Source organism: Falco peregrinus, chromosome 5 (genome assembly GCF_023634155.1).
Source record: "Falco peregrinus isolate bFalPer1 chromosome 5, bFalPer1.pri, whole genome shotgun sequence".
Classification (NCBI taxonomy): Eukaryota; Metazoa; Chordata; class Aves; order Falconiformes; family Falconidae; genus Falco; species Falco peregrinus.
This window is the reverse complement of record NC_073725.1, coordinates 29,517,329-29,528,878: the sequence shown is the minus strand read 5'-3', so window position 1 is coordinate 29,528,878 and position 11,550 is coordinate 29,517,329.

The following is an 11,550-nucleotide window of genomic DNA, read 5'->3' as shown; positions in this document are numbered from 1 at the left end:
GCTCCTGACAGAATAAATGATAATCACTGCTCATTTGTCTCCCACTACTGAAGCTGTGTAAATTGGACCATGGCACCATTCAAGTGAAGACAAATTTTGGCAGTTCCTGCTTATTATTCATTTCCACAGCGACTTCTCATCAGCAAGTAGTGTCCACACGGTGATGAAAAGTGGGCTTAAATTTGGAATTTTATTAGTGTTTACTTACAAATGCTAATGCCACTGCCAAAGACTATTGGGAAGGTATTAATCCTCCTCCCAATATCTTTTAAAACCTGTTTCTACAGTGAGCAGATCATGAACCAGATTCTAATCTCAGTGTTTTTTTAAAATAAGCTAAGTTTAGTGAACTCTAAATTTCCAACAGTAACCAAACAACTTGACCCCTTAATTAAATCTGCACTCAAAGTTAGATTCAGAAGAGAGTCTGTGTAGTGCAATAACACTGAAGTTTCCTACTAGGGTACTCAGCTGGAGACCCAGCTTGTCTGTACTCCAATGAATTGATAAGTGCTTTAGAGAAAATGCTAACAGCTTAAAAAAAAAAAAAAAAGAGAAGAAAAGAAGAAGAAAAAGAAACATCTGTTAAAGGATTTTCTGTAACTCAGGTTTCTTGAAAAATAGAAGGAACCAAGGTTAAGGTCCCTGCTGTCAGTCAAGAAGAGGGTATCTTAATAGTCCTATACACTGACAATTTGAAATTACTACACAGCTTCTGCAGAGAGTAGCTTTTGATATAACAATCTATTCGGCATAAGTAAAGAACTTATCTCAGTCCTCCGCTTTGCCTCTGTTAATCTTTTGTGCCTGGTCTCCATGCTTTTTATTACATTCCCTCTTCTGTCAGCAACCACCATAGCTCCCTTTTCCTCATGAAGGAGGAGGGCAAAGAGTTTCAAAACCAGCTTTGTGTATGTATTTCCATGATCCAATGACTTTTTTTAAAATTTTCTTTCCTCATAAAAACTTCAAAGTTACTCATCCAGTCTTTTGTTCCAGTATTTTTGTTCAAGTTTTGAATCCAGTAAGGTTTCCTTGGTTTCAAAACCTAGGGAGATGCTGATGCAAGGGGAGATGGGGCAAGTGCCTTTCTGGAAGGGTGATTACTTTTGATAGAAATTAAGGCAAGTGCTTCAAGGGGAAGGAAGTCAAGAAAGTGCTGCGTAAATGAACATAGTGGAAAAAAATCTGCAACATTTGCAGGAAAAAGAGAAAAATGAGAAAATAGTAGTTCTAGTCCTTTATTTTGCATTTAAACTAATTGGCAGGACCTCAGATCAGCATCATGAGTCAGAGTTCTGTGTTACCATGAGAATAGTGGGAGCGAGAAAACATAAGGCAATTTGGTATTTGTTAACACTGGCAAACCTCATCCAAATCAGTGTAAATAGGTTCCACGAAGTCCCCAGTCAACTACCTCTCTTCAAAATGCGCCTCCCTTGTCACAGAAGTTAAGAATGGCGAGCACTGAAAGTTTTGCTCAGCACCAGCTGAACTTTAGTGAATAATGATCTCTCACAGTATGTTTCAGATGCAAAAGATACCAATACCTTTTAAAACTAATAAATAACCTGTGCATTATTGTATTTACCACTAATATAAAGTCACATCTGGAACAATATGGAGAGTTACTTTGCTCCTTGATATTAGATGAAAAGAAACAAAAGCAACAAACCAAAGAATTAGATTAAAAAATAGGTACAAATTAGTTTACCTGTATGCAGAATAAAGTTATTAGCTCTGAAGTCCCTGGTCATGAAGAATAACAATCTTGCGTTTTTCAAAACTGACAGCAGAAGTGCCTAACAGCAGTCAGAATCCCTCATGTGTATCTTATCAAAGGTCTGGGTGCCTACAATAATTTGTTTACCATTTTCTGTGGTTCTCATCCCTGAGTCAGAACGAGAAGCACCCTTATAGTCCTGGTCCACTATCATCACCTAAATCTCAAGTACACGCTGAGGCAGAGTGTTAATTGTGCTGCAGAGCGTAAATGGAGATAAATGCAAATGCAGATTATGGATTGCTAAATAAGCAATGCCTAAATGGTCTCTAAAATGAAGACTCTCCCATACTTCAGGAAATAATCTATTTTTACCACTTCTACTGCTACAGTAAACTGAAAAGCAAATTAATGCAATGCTACCCCTTCAGAAAAGGGAAATGCACTCTGATGGATTTAGCTGGATATTAACAATCGCACCACCAGAGCTCTTTTATCCATTGTTCTCAGCTAAAACCACATAACAATTCTGGGGAAACCTTCTTACCTCTGTTTACAAAAAAAACCAACAAACAAACAACAGTCCATCCATTCCCCTGCCCTCCAAAAAAAAAAAAAAAAATCACAAATAAAACCAACCAACCCACCCAAACCAAAAGGACATCCCAAGAGTTTAATGAAGCTTCATTAACACTCTGGAGAATCAAATTGGAAGGTGTTGCATTCTGTAAAGATTAGTCTATGCAGAAATATGATCTCTAATTATATTAGTCGTGATGTACAATGCCACATATATATGGTCATAGTTTCCTTCAACTGTATCTTTTAAACCTACTTGAGATTTTAAATCCGGGATACTTGCCTAACAGATCTTTGTTATAAGGTGCTATCAGAAGATTTATGTTTTAATATTCACTTCCAGGCATTTTTCTTCTAAACTGTTCTCAGTAAAATTTTGGCAATGTATTTTCTGAGAGAAGCTACTTTATTCCAAGGTGGGAGCAGGCACAGAGAGCCATCTAACATCACAAGCAGAAACTTTCGGTCCAGCCAGCAATCTGAAACAGCGCGCTGTGAAGGTACCCAAAGTTTATATAGGTAAGGCTGTGAAGTTGCCTTATGAGAGCTCTCCGCTGCCTTTTTTATCCAAATAAAGGTGGCTGGTAGAAAAGCGTATGCTAGCAGAGCCAGTTTTCTGCTGATGTCATGCATCAGTAAGGAGATTTTTAAAAACCAAACAAACCATAAACGCAGAACATGTTAGGAGTGACAGGCACCTTTACAGCGAGTGACTAGCAGCTATAGTCATCAGTGTTGTCTTCCAGCCTTTGAAATTTGTTCTTTGTTCTTCAGAGCAGAGACAGAGAGTTCATGAAATCTTTGCCAAGCTACAAAAGCTTGCCAATTAAAGCCCACATGGAAATATTATGAAGAGAGGAACAGTTATCATAATGACAGATGGACTGTACATTACAGATAGCAATTTACTTCTTCAAGGGTAATTACAAAAGTTGTTGGAAAATCATCAGTCCCTTATTCAGCCAACTAGGAAGATAGAAGGCAGCTGTACAAATACCAATGTTCATTATGAAGTGCAGCCAAAAATGAGAGCTGAGGTTGAACTGGGCATCCTCGAAAAAGATGTGCAAGATGCATCATTGCTTCCTGATGGAACCACTTGAAGGTGGGCACAGAATTATTTGGAAAAGGGTAGTCAGAGAGTAATCACGGTGGCTGGCGCTTGATGTGGACGCATCAAGGGGTGTTACAGGGGTTTGCCCTGGGCCCAGTCAGTGTTTGCAGAGGTTTCGAGAATGATGAAAAAGAGAATATGTCTATTACATTTTTTGATGAGCTCAAGGTGGATGTAATGGCAAGCACACTTAGAGATTGGGACTGGAATTAGAAAAAACAAAGGCAATTACATGATAAGAAGTACAAGATACAGTTTGCCAGGAACAGTCAGTTTCACCCGTAAGACAGAAAGTTATGTGCCTAAGCATGGAAAAAAATTGGGGTATTAGAGTAGATTTTAAAGAGGTGAATTGTTAGTGGTCTCCTATTACAAATAAGGTGGGCATCTCCCTGGGACGTACAAATAAGAATGTTGCCTGTCAGTGTAAGGATGTATTTTCACATCACTCAAACTGAGATAGATGTTCTCAACTGGAGTTTCCGGGCAGTTTTGAGCACATTTGTTAATCAAGATGGAAAACAGCTGGGTGTAACAGCGGGCTAGGAAGTGTATCTAAATAAGTGAGGGTTGTAAAGACTGCAGAGAAGAATGCTTCCCGTTAGCACGGTAACTATTCAAATGTATAACAGCCGTTGCAAAGAGAAGCATGTCCTGCTTCTCCTGCTCCACAATGAACAGGACGAGAAAGAGTGGATTTCAACTACAGCAAGTAAGATTAATATTAGCTATTAGGCAAACAAATAATGATGGTTAAACAGTGTAATACCCTGCCAAGCAAGACTGGGGGTTGTTCATTAATGGGAGTTTTTAAGAACAGGTTCTCTCTCTAAAAAAGGTTTATGCAGAACTAATACAGAGCCTTGGGAGGTGACAGATTTTATTTTCCTTGATTTCATCCTTCTCATGTGCACACACATTTCATGCATCCTATGCATATTCATGTTTGAAAAGCAAATGAACTTGATCAAATTTGATCAAATTAATTTGATCACTTCACAATTCTCTGCTCTTTCAACTCTTCCTTTACCACTACTTGCTTTCCATACCTCTTGGAACCTGCGATATTTTTGGCTTCATCTTCTTCATTCCCCACTTCATTTTTCCTTCCTTACAAACCAGCAGTTGTCCTCTGAAAATGTCAGCTACCAGGACAATGCACAGAAATTAGAGACCAATAATTAGTGACCTGGAAGAATGAAGGGTGGGAACATAGGATGTATTTGTTCTACTTGTTCTATCCTTCGAGTCACATTTTTTAATGTTCAGTAAAGTTTTTAAAAAATCATTTCCAGCTGTGAATTCCTCTTCTTTCCTGTCCTTTACCACTCAGAACAACTTAACTTTGTGTCATTTCATGACAAGTCTGATCAGAGGCTGCTGCCCCTCTGCTCCCCCACACACATACACACCTTGCAGCTCTCCTGCCAAGCTAAACTCTTTTGGTTGCTCCACTTCTCTGCTCTAACTTTTTGATCATCTTAGGCTCCTACTACGCTCAGGAGAACATAGAGGCAATTCCAGAGGACAAGTAAGCCTGGCTGTGCTCAGATCTGCTCTCTGGAAATCCCTCTTTCTGCTGACTACAGAGCAAGCCTAGGGCTCAGACTGTGAACTTGCCTCTGGGAAGTACCATACCCTGAAGGAAAATTGAAATGTCCTCAGAAATCTCTTTTTATTTCAAGACAGAAAGTTTTCCTCTGAAGTGGGGACATCCTCATGCTGTCAGTTAGTTGGCACATGCTAGGTGCCACAAGGAGAAAGGAGGTATTTAGACTTTTAGAGAATGTCTACCCTTATGTACAGAGCTCCTGCAAATAACATATACTGAAAATATTATAGCCCCTAATGAAGACCTAATCAGAAATTTGTCCTCAAGGGTGACAAGGCCTTGATGTAGGAACTGGAGAGCTGCTGATGGATGGTGTTGCCTGGAGGACAGCAGAAAGTAAATGGGGCTACTAGCCTATGGAGATGGAGCCCTGAACAAAAAGCCCACAGCAATGCAAAATGTTAAGTACGTTCTCAGTAGAGAGTAAGCACTTAATGAAATGGGAACATTTGATAGCCCAATAAACAGATAAATAAAAGACAGGCAGCTATAGATTACACAGGTTTCTGTTGACATGATTAATCATGAGAGCACAGCTCATCTGGATAAGGACATTACTAGAATCTTTTTGTTTATTTCCTCGTAATTTATAGTGTCTGCATTGTAAAACAGGGTTCTCACCCACACATACTAACAGGATTTAAAAAAAAAATTTTGGGGGCAGAGCTGTATCAAGCAAAAAATTGCAACTGTCAATTATTTTTCCCTCCAAGAAGAAGATTCTTTAATCATTCCGATTCTGTCTTCTCGATAGCTGAGTTGAATAGTTTACCTTTTTGGATGAAAAGATATACACAGATTTAGAATCCCTCATTGTGATGCCGTGTTTCTGAATGACACTTTTCATACCCAAACAATAAATAATTCTTGGAGCTTTTCTTACTCTCTATTAAAAGAAGAGCTGAAAGCACATTCAGCAGGTTATTTCCATTTTTCATGAAGCAGCACACTTGTACGAAAACTTTCTGAAAATTCCCCATCTGCAGTTGTGCTACCATTTGCGGTGACTGCAAAAGTAGGCACGGCAGTGGGTCTTTCTTGATTACACCACCTCTACCACTCTTCAATAGTAACTGTGGCAATATACCACCAACAAATGACAGCAGCCAAAATTATCTGATAATCTCAAAACTGGTTACAGTGTCTACATAAACATATGAATATAAACACTAGTTAAAGTTGAGGCAGGAACTATTCAGTTTAAGAGGAGCTTTGAAGTTTTATTTTAAAAATTCTCTTTAAAATCACCTATAAAAACGAAATGTAATTTTTGAGTCATAAAATTTTCATGTCGTCAATGAAAATTAGGTTGGCACAAAAAGACTTACAAATTAAACCATCAATAATTTTGACAGCTAGAGAAATGTAACCAGATCTTTCTTCAAAAGAAATCTAAACCACCCTAATCTCCCCACATTGTTTCAACTATTGTTTCTCATCTGGTCATCAGTTTTCTTTTTAAGATGTTTGCCTCAATTTGTCATTTTTTCATGAAAAAAAACATAAATAAAGAAATCGAAGAGCCAAGCCCAGGTTACTACCTCTGGCAATGATTACATTTTATGTCCAGAAAAGAAAGCTCTCTTGACACCCAGGGTGACAGATGACAGTGTTTTAAAATATACCTGGTCTGCCAGCAGAGGAGACTCTGCCTTGCTTTCCTGCAAGGTTACATGCTTGCCAGACACAAGTGGCTCCATGAACTGACAGCCTAGCAGCAGAGTTACTTTCTTATTTTGTGTATTTTCCTGTTTATTTACAGCATCTGTGTTCCACACCTCTATATGCCCACAAAGATGGGCTTTCATCAGAACACACTGCAGCATCCCACATTTTGAAACATAGAAATTAAAAGACCAGAAGAGTCTCTCACTATACATCGCTATCCACAAAAGCTATTAAGAACCATTATATACCTCAGACTCAGATTTACAAAGTGTTAATGACTCGCTCCCCCCACACTCCTAGTTACCGCTCATCCCATCTGAGTGCGCCGCTGTACGCCCACTGGTGAGATTCTGTTGCCCCAAACCCACTGTGAGTCCTTAGAAGGTTCTTCATTGGACTACGTATCCCATGATATTTTGATGTATGTTGCTTTGGAAACTGAATCTATTGAAGAAATACTGAGTGTTTTATGCACCCAACATAAATACATTTACACATACACATGTGTACTAGAGTACTAAAACCAAAGAAAAGCAAGCTGCTGATTTCATTTGAATGGAGCTGGGTCTGTGCTATAGGAAAGCATACCTCCAGACTCAAGAACTAAAAATTCTGTGTTTACACATTGTTTTCAACACTCAGGTTCATGGGTAATTTTTTCTTAGTTTATGACTTGCATTCATTAATGCATTTTGCAGCACTTTCAATGTCAGGAATTGCCTGGATCTTGCATTTTGTAGCTGTCTTGTTCTTCCAGGGAACTGAAAAGAACATGCAAGTGATTAGAAATACTCATCTCTTACATTTTCAGCAGATCCTCTTCAGCTCTTGCATTCTCCAAATGTGCAAACACAGAATTCATGAATTGTGTATTGATATAAATTATTGAAATCACAAATGATTACAGTTCTACCTTCCTCTGATGCAATATTAATAAATGGGATTTGTGTGCTATAGCAAGTGTAATAAGAGCATGAGATTCTCTGGCAAGTTGTCTGCTACCCCTGAATTTTAGGCAAGGGCAATACACCATTCCTCCTTTTCCTACCCATGTTTTTGTTTATACTCTTTCCAAATTCTGGTTGAAGTGCATCATACCTTAGCATGACAGCTCTAAAGGAAATGCATGGTTTGAAAACATCAGCTTCAGGTCACTCCTGCTGCAGATGCTACCTAGGTTGTGTTTCATTGTCTTGTAGATACTCCTGGCGGTCACCATTCGGTGCTTGCTGTTGACATGAAGAAGCACACAAACACGCACCTCACCACACTTCTGTGAATCTCAGGAGAGGGGTGAATGCCTGCATGGAATTTGCTGACTGTTCCTCCAAAGCTGGATCTCCAGGGAACAGCAACAGTAGGTCAGCAGGAGAAAGCTGCTATTGCAATTGTGCCACAGAAAGAGTTAGCAGGCCCTTAATTACCCACACTTGAAAACCTAGCCAAGTTCTTGATGGAGTTTGTGGAGTTAGTGCCTTGATATGTTATACTGTCTGGAGCATAAGGTAATAATTGTTTCGTGCTATGAACAAAGTGACTGGGAGGTTTAAAGTGCATACGTGCCATTAGGCTATTGTGTTGTACATACAGGATGAGAGGGAATACATATGACAAACATATTACGTTTGTAATATTTGTTTCATGATTCAAACAAGCTAGGGACACTGGATGTTCTAAGAGGCAATTGTTAGCTGGCCAGTGGGTAGTGGAGTCAATGTAGCTACATTAGTTTTCCTCTGAGGTCCTACTAAGCTCTTAAGAATGTTAAAAATAACCCCAAGTAAGGAAAAAGAAATGAGAGAAAAAAACATAAAGGCAAAAGGGACAAAAATGTATGATTAAAAAAAATTATGACAAAAGTATAAAATGGATTGTCTACTACCATGTGTAGATTGCATGTTGGCATCCCTTCAAGGTAACTAATGCACGCATGAACTGGGATTTTAGTTCAGAGTTCACAAAACACTTCATCACTGAATGAAGCTTTGCAGCCCTTACCAGAAGAGGAACACTCCTCTGTTTGCTGGTGGTACGAGCTACAATACAGCAAGCTTAATCCTTTATTAAAAATAGCTGCCACCTTTCTTCCTTTTCTTATTCTGTGAAATAAATTTGAGTGACACTTACATCTTCCAGCTCTGGGTACTACTAAATGGAAATACAAACTACAGCTGAATCAGAGGAGTAACGTCTCTCCCCTATGGTGTGCTACAGCAAGCGTCCATTGCTACAGTAAGGTGGTGATGTACCAGGCTCTGCTGTTCTTAAGGGCAGGCAAAGGAGTTCACTGAATTAGGGAGGTTTGGGAGGAAAAAAAAGAAAGAAATGTTCTGAAGGAAATTAACTTTCTTCAGTTTAACAAATTTGATAAAAATAATTAAAGCAACTCTACTTAGCCTTACAAAGAGCGTACAGGAAACTTAAATGTCTGTCGCTTAAAACTTCTGCAGGTAGACCTGCATTAGCGATTTGATTTGGATCAGGAAAGCATTTCTGAGGTGCATCTCCCCATCACCACTATGTATTGGGCCACGGTGCACCTCGGGGAGTTGTCTCAGTGCACATCATGTGGATTCATTTAGGACAAAACTACATCAGAAGATACCCTGAGAGCACCAAATGCACCCAGCCACTCAAGTGGTCCAGTCCACAGGACCAGACCAACCCTCCCTGCCCCCCACAACCTCGCACTCTGAACCAAGCACAGTGGATGCAAGATGCTCAATACAAGCTCTTTCATGCCGCAGATCTACTTGCTTTGCACTGCATTACCTGTTGACGTAGACATAACTTTTGTTGAACTGCCATTTCCTTGGAAACACTCATCTGTGGCTTTGTGCTCAATGCAAGTAAGATTAGCATTTCCTTTCCAGATTGCAATTTGGATAAAAAAAACCTGTCTACAGTGTGTCATATGCTTTTCCCCACTTTCTACCCCATATAGCTACTCAAGATCGATCCTGCACTCTGGTTATAGCCCCTGTGACCATATCCTCTTCGTAGTTCATTAGCAGTTGGTTAATAGAGATTCAACTTTCAGATCTCATGTCTTTTAATTCCATTGGGTCTAAGCATCCAGACCCTTCAAGTCTGGCCTCTGAAATGCATTCCCTTGTGTGCACTTGAGTACTGACAGCCCTCGAGAAGAAGTATCACATGGTCCAGTTGCTCAGGGCCTTTAAAATCAGAAAAGAACTGCTGAGGAAGCTGGGGAAAAGAGAAGGAAGTATTCACACCATCTATCTTGAAGACCAAATTTAGATGCCCTCTATAGTCAATGGTGAGAAATAGAGATTCTTCTGAGACCAATTCTGCACAACTAAATTAGGCTCCTTTTCTGAATTTTCCTCCAGAGAAGTATTTGCTTTCCACTGACAACGGAGGGAGTCCAGGAAAAGCAGCTGGCAATGTAAAATTGCCAGTCACGTTGTGTGAATATCCCTCTGTGTCAGGGTTAGAGCCAGAACCATGCTAATGGTACACACAGCCACAGAAAAGTGACACATGCGTGGATGCCATCCTCTCCCTTTATTGCCTTGTCTCTATTATAGGATGTCTGCCTTTCCCAAAACAGCTCAAACCATCATTGCTTCCCTTATTTCATTGAAGAATCCCCTCTTCCTGCTCCCCATCCGTTGTGTGATGGCTGGGGGAGAATCCCTGAAAGTCACTGTCTGACCACTTATCTCACCCTGCTCACAATTGCTCCACATGGAAGCCTTAAGCACCGGCTTTTTTACTAAAAACTGAAGATGCAATGCAGCACAGTGCTAACACTTCCAGCTGGAAAAAAGATTTCAAGCATGGGTTTTTTTTTCTCTCTCTGAGAAATGCACACTTTGAACTGAGTCTACCAGCAAATCTGTAGTGAATTTGCTCGATTGTTTTCATTGAAAAATCAGGGAGAAAAAAGGCTTAAAGCTTTCAGCAATGATAGCACAAAAGCCTCTGCAAATTTTTCTACTAAAGTGAACCCCTGACAATTTTTTTTTTGTGTGGCTTTTTTCTCTTAGCTGGAAACCCATAAGAGTTTGGCTTCATAGCCAGCCTGAAACAGTTCCCACTGATGTGTTTTGCAGGTCTAGCAAGCCACCAGTAGAAGACATTAATCAAGGCTCCATTCAAAACTGAGGCAGACCTATAATAGTGCTTTCAAAAAAATCTGATTTGTAATACAAGCAAATATAGGCAAAATATCATAAGCACCCACCTGCATGAGTAACAATCAGAAAGAAAAAGGATTATGTCTTGATTTTATTAGCACCGCAATCTGTTAGATTGTAGTCTCAATATAAAAAGACAACTTTGCAGAGAAGTCAAAACTCTGGTTTAATACCAGTATTTCATGAAAAAATGAAACCAGGAATCATTTTGAAATTATTTCACTTGTTCTTATACTTCGCCATTAGTAGAAAAGGCTGTCAAATATTACGGCAAAGACAGAGGTGACACAAGTACTATGAATTTAAGGACAAATGATTTCAGGAGTTGAACACTACTTTGGAGTGAGGACTTTCAACCATTTTAGTAAACCGACAAGGCTGGCTGAGCTTTCTGCTTTCACCTTTAAAAATAAATAAATAGTGTGCTTAAACTGACCTATGGCAAAGTTCATGTAATTGTATATGCATCACTTCAGCACCCACAGACGAAAGGCACTGTACAATCTAAGGTACTGTTGACTCTTTCCCCCCTGCAGCCACATGGCCGTGCCTCCGCACGGCTCTGGAGGAACACACCGTATTGTGAAATCCATGAAAAGAGCCCAGCACTAAGCACAGCAGTCTTACAGAAATAAGCACCCAAGAAATGCCACTTTCCTTTTGAGTTCCTCTGAATATAGGTTATTACACA